Raw genomic sequence first — 9,474 nt, 5'->3', positions numbered from 1 at the left:
CAAGGTCTAAGCCTGCTTGCCACTGAAAGAATCTTATCTGGTGCTGACGGCTAGGACATTCGGAGTACGTATTACGAAGGGTGCTGATTGCCGACTGGTAGTTTATCTCTTGGTTTGAGGGTGGTTATGACGACAGTGTTAATTTACATGTGGACGTACCGGTTATAGTGGATGAAGATATGGAGGGAGTTATTTAATAAGGTTTCTAGGGCTTCTGGTGTCGAGTAGATGTTCTTTGCTATTGGGTGAAGGTGGAAACGATTCCTTTCTTAACACGCAGAAGGTGGTTGGACGTAAAGTGGAGATATTGGACGGTATGAGTGGGTTTCCTGTAGATGGTGGTGGAGGGTTTGTTGTCTTTTTTTCTGTACTAAGACATCTGAGTTTGATGTCAGATTCCTCTACCATTGTGAAGTGCATACGAGAATTTTGGGAATACTGGTGGCCGAGGAGGTGCTGGAGGTCGTCATTGAGGTTGAGGACTATAATAGTGTCATTTTGTTTTGTGTACCAGCATACGGCAGCGATAGGGGATGTCTTCAAGTTCCATCATGTGTATCTCAGTTGTGATTGGGGACGGGGGAGGGTGAAATCCAAGGGAAGCCCATAAATGTGCTGGAGAGAGAGAGAGAGAGAGAGAGAGAGAGAGAGAGAGAGAGTTTGTATGTGTATTCCAGTGAGATGGGGATTCAGATGTTAAAAGGTTTTTTGTCTTTCTATCTTTCTTTTTTATCTTTCTCCTCATTTCTTGTATCAGCGCTCCTGAGATACTACTAGTACCAGCATCCGTCAGTTGTGTGACTGTCGGCTTTCTGCGAACCAATTATCGTAATAGATCTTCATGATCGTGGAACATTTTGTATGTTTTCCCTTTCTTGACGCCATGTTACGGTTTCATAACGCTCTGATAGGATATGACACACATTGGAAAGAACGCACTTACAATAGTGTAAATATATTCTTTGTGTCAACTACAGATTGCATGGTTTATGGTGAACTGGCCAGAAGTCCTAATGATGCGCACGTGAAAGTAAAAATCTTCAGCTACTGGAGTGAAATTATAACTGAAACTAAGAAATTTTCCCTCATTCTTTATAACATTATGAAATTTAGTTCATCTCTCCAAAATACTGATTTCGACCAACTAAAAGCGGTTAAAATACTCTTCAAAACTCTCCTATACGTGCCAGTCTCAAAAGTTCCCTGGCATCCACTGGTTGAAACAGAATGTCAAAATGTCATTACCTGACCAGTTCAAACAATCATGGTATGCCGATGCTCAAGCTTCATCTAAAGGAAAACATAATCCCTTTAGAGCCTTATCTACCAGATCTCCCTTCACAAATTCGTATCTGGTTAACAGAATTAAAAGTCACATTCAAAGTAAAAAAATACTTTCCAGATTCTGATACCTTTCGGTATGCACTTACCGAAACACACACTCACAATCCACCACAGGACGGAGTGCTTTCACAGGTTGTTGTTGTTGTTTTTCAGTTGTTGTCTTTATCCCTCTTCCTTTTAACTTGGGGCATCCCCGGTGGACCCACTGTAGGTTTTCCCAGACACCAGTTTCTTCTGTGTTTTTTGCAAATCAAAAGGATCTTGAAACAAGAGACCACATTCATCAAAGATGGCATGGTTGAGAGGTGTTCTCCACACGTCTGCTCACTCTGAACGTTTAAGTCGGGCAGAAAGGTGTTTGCTTGGAGGTCCCTTTTTAAACTGACAAGGTCCCAGAGGGGGAGCTGTTTGTGGGTTTAGATCAGCCAACAAGTAACCATAAGGTTTCTGGGTACCCCTTTGAAACTGGTCCGTAAACATTTATAATTTCCTGGATACATCTGTCTCGCCAAAGTCATGATGGGTTGTTCATTGATGGGGTCATTGAACAGAAGCAGATAATGACAGTTCCATCATTGTGTGGGATTCTTACTGTAATACAAATTTTGGTTCAAGGCAATCACTGACAGATTACGATGACTTCCTTCCGTAAATAGATCATCTTTGCTGGCTCGTTGACATTAAGCCATGGAGGATAACCACATTCACAACATGGGGGTCCAGAAACGCATCCTTTTCCAGATCGGAAGGAATGTCTTGATGAAATTCAACTTAGGGATAAACATGCTTTCGAATGGCATTATACACCAGTTCTAGAAGCTTTTTCACTAGGAAGGTTTTTCAAAAATGTTGGCCCAGAGACGATCATTGTAAATGGGTGTAAGAGTCTAACTTCATCACCCACATGTTGCTGCTGTTGCTGCTGTTGCTGCTGCTGTTGAGGAGGAGGAGGAGAGGAGAAGGAGGAAAGGGTTGTTGATGTTTCTTTTTTCTATGTCTCAACATATTGTCTGTCCTGGAGAAAGTCTCACAGAACAAGGGACATGTTGCTGACACGGCTAAATGAAGCTAACTGCCCTCGTGGCCGTTCATATAGATGTCCAATGAACTCCTCTCATGTTCAAAAAGAGCAGAGCATGGTTTTGGTCCTCTGGGGTTATGAGCCCCGTGCGCTTCCATTGCGCCGCTCTGCCTTACTTGCACCTGCCTTTTGTCAGGACTTTAAACAATGATAACCAAGGACAACCGAATAGTCACAGATACACACACTACATCACACTCTTAAATCCATATGACTACCCAAGTGGACCATCTCTTTCTGTGATATTCCTACCAGGGCCAAGTACGAAGAGTTTGGAGACCATTTTTCATGTTCAGTCCAAGGATAATGCTTCACGTCCCAGTTCTCGAGAATGATACCCCGTTGAACACACTTCCAAGCATCTCTTCTGAGCATGTACACAAATCCTGCCTGTGCCATTTGACTAGGACTCTGTTTCATCTGCACAGCTAAAGATTGAATAGAATTCAGTCGTTCTTGGAACCTTTGAAGTTTGAGACGGATACTGTCCATACATAGGTACCCGTCATCACAAGGATATTCTGTCTCTAGTCCCAGCAATGTCATGGCTTGTATCTCTCCTCATCTTCCAGTGTTTTACAGAAGAGGGTGTAAGTTTGGGGTCCTCGACGGGCAAGGGTATCTAAGAAAGTTCTGACACAGTCAAAGGAGGCTTGAGTATTTTCAATAATCTCAGCCTTCATGAAGATTGTAAAGATTTCAAACTGTACCAGTTTGTCGACCACCTCCTCTGCACGCTATATAGCATGAAATAGGCCACAGTGATTCATCCACAGAATATCACAGTGAACTGTTTCCATCATCAAGATACAACAGGGAGAGAGACCTGAATGTCGTCTGTGTATTCAAGGATGAAAGTGATGCATGAAAATGAAGGGGCGTTATAGTGAAAAGGGAAACCAATGGTTCTGTTCAACCTGCTCAGGCATAGGGATCCAGGCATAGGGATCCAGGCATAGGGATCCAGGCATAGGGATCCAGGCATAGGGATCCAGGCATTCCAGCACAGGTGATAGACCATGAGCAGCACAACCTGATTCCTGGAGGGAAGAGGCAAAGTGTGAGGAAGTACCACAGCCAGGTTTTGTCAATGGGAATACTTGAAGTGGAGATGCAAAGCAACAGAGAGAGTACCTCAAGAAGCACTACAATGATGTCAGGACCAGATGATGTCTTGAACAGTTTGTCCCCGTGAATATTCTGTAGCTAAAATATTCTGTAACTATGACGGTATGTATTTTTTCTGTAATGTTCTATACTCTCATTTATTGAGAAAATAAAGTTTCATTAAAACAAAGTCACTGCGTCACAGAACTGGATGACTTTCATTTATTGACAAAATAAACTTGCTTGTATTGACCATGAGATAATGTGACACGGGTTGGATAACAATGAATTTCGTCTGGCACCGTGACACAATTTATAGGAAAGTACACCACTTAATAGATTGTGACAGATCGTGATAGATTGTGGACATTAATCATACTACGGAGTGTTTAAAAAGTTCATGGAAATACAATGAATCGTAGTCAGCGTATCGAGCTCAGTAACAGGTAAAGGTACAAGGACTTCACACATAAACTGTCTTTATATCAGTCGAACTGTCGATGACACAGGAAGGCAAGCATGAAACTCAAACAACTGATTGAAAACCATGAACCAAGGTTTGACAAACAATCATCATCACTCTCAGACGTGCCAGCTGCCGATGTTGTATCGATCTTAGACCTAACAGGTTTGTCACGACAAGAAGTGGACGACATCGATGAGGGTAGTTTTATATAAGCGTAGAAGTAATAAGTGCTCACACCAGCTGCTTAAATACATGACCATTATTCAGGACGGGAAGAGGAAACAGATATTAGCAGAGGCTGTATTAATCACTTGACAGTGCAACCTCCCCCCCCCCCCCACCCCCCCACCCCCACCCAACCCCAACCCCAACCCCAACCCCACCCCCCGACTCCATATGAAAACACCACCAAGGGTACCTGAACCACACACTTGGCGTAAAGGATACAAAGAGATTGACCCAGGTGTCATTGCTATCAACATCGGTTCACATGTCTGCAGCATTAAAAGTCATTGCACCGAGTTACACTAAAGCTGTACATATCTCGAGATTATGCCACAAACCGTAGTGCTCCTAAATCGTATTTTGTTATCATACAGCTCGATATTCGATGGAGATGTTAGGGATGACCACCTTGTCAGCACTGCAGTAAAATATGATTAAACAGGTCTGATTGGATATTGTCACCGGTCGTGGTATGATCCATATGGGCAATAACATGCAGACACATTTCACTAACTTTATGTGTGAAATTACATTTCCATGGGATAAAGTATATAAAACAAATCACTGACTGGTGGAGAATGAGGCAAGATACGTCTTTTAGTATGGTGAATGATGCTGGCATAACGTTAAGTATTTTATCACCAGTGACGGTGTTAATGTCGATGTGAAACTCAATATGTAACGTTCCAAACGGCCCCAGGAACTGTGTCACAAGTGCAGGGGAAAAACACCCCATTCAAAAGAACACCTCTACGGTTCAAGCCTGACTGAACATCATTCACTCTAGTGAGCACTATTCATATTTCATGAGCCCAAACACGGGTGTATAAATACACAACCCAGAACATAGATACCACGTCTTTATATTGTTGGTGCCTCAGTAGGTCAGAATATATGTTGAAAGGAAGAAGATTGCGTAAAACACAGACGTTGTGTTAAGTGGACTGGGAACGATTCATTAGTTGGTATTTTTACACGAGCGGGTAAGCTCCATCATCATCATCATCATCATCATCATCATGTAAGTGCCACTTTCCGCCACGGATTCGGACATGTGTATACGTGTCAGGATGTCTTTCATATTTGGCTTCAAAAATACATAGTTTAATTGTACTTGTAAGGATTGATTGGTGTGGTGAAGGATTCATATTACCCAGATTGTTTACAATAGCTTGAAATAGAGGTGCGTTTTTGAAGTATTGGGTATATTCTTCCACTGAAACTGGTAGCCAATCTATTTTCCCACACTGTTTCATAGATCTGTCAATCCATTCACATGTTTGACAATGCTACCGGTACGTATTTCTCATCACGTCATGGTGCAAGTCAGTTCCACTTCCAGACACTTCCAGACACTTCCAGACACTTCCTTGGCATTCAAGCCTTCTATTACTTTTAAGGTTGTATTTTCTGGACACCAGTGTTTGATATGGTGCTGTAGATTGTGCATGTTATCTATCAGCAACCAGCACAAGCCATGAACATCGTGAAACCTGTGTACTACTACTACTACTACTACTACTACTACTGGGAGATGAGACGTGAGTTGTTCTGTGCCTGTGCTTCTGATGTCTCTGTAGGTTGTCTGCCCATGAAAACGTCATCCCCCAATTTGAATAAGTAATAATATTAACATGAAATGTCGTCTTTGGAATGAATTTACAGCGACTGTCCGTCAGTGGATGCCCTTCCTTGGCACAAACAGCATATCTTACAAGACATCATGGCATGGTCCGCTTTTTTCACTATCGTTTCCGCCATGCCTCTGGCTTTGACCCCGAGGTCCACCCACGGTACGACCCTGAACATGTCCAGGGCGTCCTGCAGTGTTGGGAAGCCTTCTTTTTCTCCGGAAAGTTCTTGGTGGGTTCGACTAGGCAGAGTTTCCTGGGAGGTCCCATTCACTGTCTGGGCACTGTAGAGGGTGTAAGGGCCCTGAACTAATGATTGGCCTTACTAGCCTGACTGTGCCAGGATCACCCGAACCCTCTCTGCTGCATTTCTATCTTAATCTGTAAAAAAAATAATATTGCGATGGGTTCCATCCACGAAGGTACATACTCAAAACACTACAATAGTTACTGGTGAGAAATTCACTAGATACAGTTCCTGAAGATAGAACTTCTGAAGAGAAAGGTTTTTAGGTTAGTTTTGAATCTGTCATCAGTGCGGGAATCTTTAACTTTCTGAGGTACCAAGTTCCATAACTGAAGTGCTGCTACTTGAAATGATCTGTTGCCGTAGGATTTTAGTCTTGAGTTTGGAACAGCAACCAGTCATGGTTTTCAGACCTTAGGAGTCGTGATGGCTGGTTTGGAGTGATTCTGACAGATAGCTCGGCGCTGTACCATTCAAACAGTGTTAAGTAAAACACAAGATCTTTTAGTGGTTCCGGGCTTATATTGGTGGCCAGTGCAGGGACATCAGTACCAGTGTTATATAGCATCTTTCTGGTGCACGACTCACAATACGAGCTGAAGTGTCCTGTACCTTCTGGTGTCTGTTCAGCAGTTCCTGACTCAAACCATACACCAGACTATTGCCGTAACAGAACATCATGAGTTGCTGGACTAGTGTCTCTGTTACCCCTTTGCTAATAAGATGGCGGATATTACCAATGCATCTTAGATGGAAGTAGCAGGTCTGGCACACTTGATTTAAGTGGGCTTCCACTGACATGGAAGAATCAAAGATGACACCCAAATTCTTTGCTTTGTCAATGAATGGTATTCCTGAGTCTCCAACAGAACCGATGTGATGTTCACTTGTCTGGATCCAATGAGTAAGACCTCGGCTTTTCCATCACTCAGTTTAGTCTGTTTAATGTCATCCATAATTTCATTGATTAAGTGCAATCAGTAGTTCTTGCATGTGCGTCGACTGCTTGACTTGCTTGGAAACTTTTACATAACTGGGTCTCATCAACATAAGCGTGGTGGTTCATTCCATACTGTCTGATGCTGGAGGTGAGATAACTTGTGCATAGCACAAACAGGACTGGACCTAACACAGATCCTTGGTGAATCTCACAAGGTGGCGTGATGCTTTCAGATTTAGCATCACCAAACATAACTGACTTAAACATTATCTATAAACAATTGTCCTGTATGACTTATGTTTGTCGCTGAAATATGAACATATCTATGAAAGTGGTATTCCTGATATGCCCACTTCCTGTAAGTATACTGTCGTCCAAAGTATTAAAGGCTACCAACAGACCTAGCGGGATAAGAGATCCAATGGAACCTTTGCTTTCATAATTATCCCTGCAGATCGTTCATAACCCTGAGCTGAGCACCCTCTGTGTTATGATTAAAATGATAGGCTGACGGTAACTTATTCACCAGGTTGTTCTCATGAGAATGCTTTGCCAGTTGCAGGTTAAAAGCTCTCTCAAGAATTTTGGACATAAATGCAATTAATTTGCAAGGCATTGCACATGTAAAGTCTTCTTCTTGATGTGTGGTCTGATAAGTGCCAGTTTATAAATAAGTGGGAATGTACTTGTGGCTAGACGATCCTCGTGATCACAGGCAAAAGTACATCCAGATTCTTTAAATTTTCTGTATCATCAGTATCACTAACCACGTTAAATAGTTCCTCTTGGATATTGTTTATCTTGTCTGTAAAATAGACACAAAAGTCATATGCTTACTCCCTGTTGCTACTGGCTTTAGGGAATTTGGTTTCAGACTTTTCTTCAAGCAAACATTCAGGACATTTATCAGGCAAATCCGTTATCTTATTTTGACAATAATTTCTTTTCAATTTGCGAATCTTGTTCATTTCACTCCTGGCACTCCTGTTTAGCTGACTATGTCCCTCTAATCGCGATGACCGCCATTGTCTCTCTATCATACGCCGTTGGTGCTTGGCACTGAGTATTGCAATGTTTTAACAGGATGACTGCGGACGTTGCCTCACTTCTTTGACAACAGCTGGCCCATGCCTGTCCAAACACTTTGTTAATGTTACATCACGCATGTGTGCAAGTTCACCCACGTCGTCCATAGATTCATACAATCTCAAAAGTGGAGATTCTAATAACTTCTTTCGGACATCAGATTGTATATTACTCAGGTTATTTTAGTCTTTGTGGCATTCTTCCTTTTCCTGTCCCACAACATACTAATCACATGGTGATCTGATATTTGATTAGCTTCTACATACCAGCTCCAGATGAATGTACTCTTCTTAGATCTAGCTATCCTGTCCAGGGTGTGTCAATAGTTTTGAGTCGGGGCATCTATGTGTTGCTGCCGTGCAGGCTGAGAAGGTTGGCAATCCTCTTCACTTCAGGATTGTGTTTATTATCATAGTGCACATTGAAGCCCAAAAGGATTACCACATTTTTTGTCATGCATAGAAAACAAATGTGCTAGATCCCGATAAAAATCTGAATGTGTCAGTCCTTTTTTCTTGGATGGAGGAGGGCGATGGATACAGATAAGTCTGAAGTTTGTAGAATAATTGCTAACCATGAGGGACATAATCTCAAGTGATTTGTACTCCTGTCCTAAATTGGAGTTATCTGTCAATCCAACACCAAGAGAATCTCTGTAGATAATTCCTATACCACCTGCAGTAGAGGTTTCACGCGGACAACTTATCATACAGTAGCCACCTAGGATCATTTCTGCAGTTTTCGCTTCATCACCCATATGACGTAGCCGTGTCTCTGTTATCTGCAACATGACCAGATTTTTCTCCATAATAATATCTGCAACGACATTTGTTTTATTCTTTGATGACTGGGCATTCCACAAAGACACAAGTGGCCATTATGTTTTGTGCAAGAGGACAACTTCTTATCCGTCAAACAGGTAAGAGTGGAAATGACGCTAGATTACCCTTTTGGTTCCTTTTTTTATACAGATTCCCAACACATCAGACCTTCAGCTTTCATCGCTTGATACAACTCATCTTGGTATCCGGCATAACTTGAAGGATCGTTATACATACTCATTTCACTCCTGTGAACAACCATTGGTGAGTATACCAAGCTGTCGAGGTAATACGGATTCTTGTGATAGTCGCCCATACTATCTTGTTGGGGAAATGCCTTGGAATATGTTGTCCCACGTGAAGCTGGTTTGACTCTTGACGATGGAAAACATCTTCACTTCCGTGCTGTGATACAGATACTTGGTCGGTGTTTTCGATAGCACATTATTATGACCCCATATGACGCTCGGATTCACGAAAACTTCAATGACCTTCAGGACGATGTCTTGTATGCACACGGCACACG

The sequence above is a fragment of the Haliotis asinina genome, chromosome 2 (assembly GCF_037392515.1).
Source record: "Haliotis asinina isolate JCU_RB_2024 chromosome 2, JCU_Hal_asi_v2, whole genome shotgun sequence".
NCBI lineage: Eukaryota > Metazoa > Mollusca > Gastropoda > Lepetellida > Haliotidae > Haliotis > Haliotis asinina.
The sequence above is the reverse complement of the archived record's forward strand: the minus strand, read 5'-3'. Positions refer to the sequence as shown.